The following is a 2,500-nucleotide window of genomic DNA, read 5'->3' as shown; positions in this document are numbered from 1 at the left end:
TTTGGAAATGCATTTAAATGTATAGTCAATCCCAATATGCCTGTATGGTAATTCACTTTTTCTCTATTTCTCTAATTAAGATGCTGATTATGGTGTTCCTTTTTAACATCCTGTGATTCTGGGACAAGGCAGGATATTTCCTGTGGTTCTGGAACATCCCGCAACAGATGATATTTGTACTAACTAGTGTTATAGGGATTGCTAACACTGCATCATTATTATCATTATATAAGCTACCATTACCAACCACAGGTTGTGAGTACATGAAGGTAAACACAGCATATGAAAGCACAAAATACCAGGTAACCATGGTAAAACACTGTTAAAAGGATCAGATAAGATTAGATAAGATGAGTCAGCACTCATAGCTGACAGAGGCCGGGCCGCCTCGTGCATATAGCCCGGGCGAAGCGACGTCTTCGCAAATCTGTCTGAACTGAACTGAACTGTTAAAAGGCACTGAAGAGAACATTGACAACTAGGAAAAGAAGATATGCAGGAAAAATTTAGTGACAAGAAAAAAACAAAAAACAATTAAGAGTATAAAAAGATGACAAAAATACAATTTACAAACCAAAAGAAATCCTTGAAAAATTCAGAATTGGTCTGTCAAAGAGAAATGTAAAACTTGTTTGTCTTAACCTTAAATTTCTAAATACTGTCAAACTGTACTATATGCCACAGAAACTTGTTTCAGAACTTAATAATAGCTTGAATAAAATATCTTCAATAATGCCATGTATGATAATGTATAGGTGTCAGAGTATACTCAAAGAATTTCTAGTGATTCTCAGAGGAATATAGCGTGAGGGAGGTCGAGAATTTAAAAGATAATTGACATGCTTCATTTGTAGATTGTTTGTAGATCTGTAGATTGTTTGATTTGTAACTGATTTGATACAATATAGTACAATGAAACTAGGTCCTATTTATTAACTTGCAAACTAGTGGGATGATAGGTATATGGTGTGAGTAAATGAGCCAAAAAGGACTCAGGCATTTGGAATGGCAGTCTAAGTAAATTATTATGAAAAATAAACATGTTATGTTAGTCCGTTGTGGACGGGGAATAGATTTGCTTGCCCATTCTCCGGGATGGGTTTTATTTCAGAGTGAGGCAGTTTTATGCAACATACCTTGACTTTTCCTACCATCTTACAGTGACTCATTGTAAAACTAGACTCATTTATGCGTTTTATTGTATCGAGAGACTTATATGTCATATCACAGGCTCTATCAATGCTGCAGTTGATTGAAATTGTAGTATAGGGTTTATATCAGCTCATTATTTTCTTTATACTCAGTGTGATAGAAGTATTGCTGTTTTATGGGAGGGCGAAAGGCAACTTTATTTTTTCATCTTCGTGTACTGTTATGAACGAATATGAAAAATATAACCATCTACAATGAAGATAACATGAACAGTTGGGGAAGAGGAAAGAAACCTGTGCTTATGACTGTGATTGCCACATTAAAAAGCATCCCATAGTGGCATAAGGACACATTGTAGGCACTGGGCATGGTTTGAGTCATCTTCCTCTTTTTGGTCTGCCTGCACATCTGTAAGGGCGAGTCTGCTTTCTAGTAAGCATATTATGTGCCCTTTTAAAATTACAGTAGATGGGTTGGTAGCGTGGGAAGATTTTACGGAAAAAACATGTTACATATGAAGAGGCTTTGCTTAATTAGGATCGTATAATTCACACAGGAAAATATAAGTTAGAACACTTTATTGATAGAGCACCACACAGGTTTGTACGTAACTTATCTTGAAAAAATAAAAGTTGGTCGAAGGAAATAACGCCAAAAAGGTAGCCGATCCGATCTGTCTGCTGCTCCGCCTCCTGACTCCGTCTCTCCGTCCGCTGTTCCGTCTTGGCGCCAATGCTCTCTCTGCGACCTCCCTCGCCTGACCCGACCCGAGGTTGTCCAAAACATTTCGGGTAAACGACCTCGGATGGTAGTTCGGAGCGGTCGAATGGATGGGAGGAGGATCGACAGGTCGTTCGGGGATTTCGTATCACTACACATCCTTCATCGGTGGTATATTAGAGAAAGATGTCAGCAACTTGTTCTTTCTTTCTTTCTTTGTTGGATTTATTGGCTATCAACCAGCGGCACATGCCAAGGTCATTAAGCCAATGGTTCCATTTTATCTCATCGATCTAGAGAAAGTCATAAGTTTTGTTTCCTTTAGAAATGTGATTACTTTTTGGATGATTCTTTCATTGTCTGATATTAAGTTTGTGGTGTTGTATTCCATGTTTTTATTATATAGATAGTTTTTTTGGCGATTGTATTTTGAGCAGGATATTAGGATATGTTTTATGGAGAGGCTACTATTGCAGAGGGTGCATTGTGGAGGGATTTTTTTCTCAATATAGGGAGTGAGGTGCGTCAGCCGTGTGGCACTGACCCTAATTCGGGCCAATACCACCTCCTCCCTTCTATTTTTTCTGTGGGCTGTGTCCCACGGTTCTACATTTGCTTTGTGTTTAGT

This window comes from Penaeus japonicus, unplaced genomic scaffold (genome assembly GCF_977035675.1).
Source record: "Penaeus japonicus unplaced genomic scaffold, GWHDUDI00000001_assembly GWHDUDI00000007, whole genome shotgun sequence".
NCBI classification, from domain to species: Eukaryota; Metazoa; Arthropoda; class Malacostraca; order Decapoda; family Penaeidae; genus Penaeus; species Penaeus japonicus.
The sequence above is the reverse complement of the archived record's forward strand: the minus strand, read 5'-3'. Positions refer to the sequence as shown.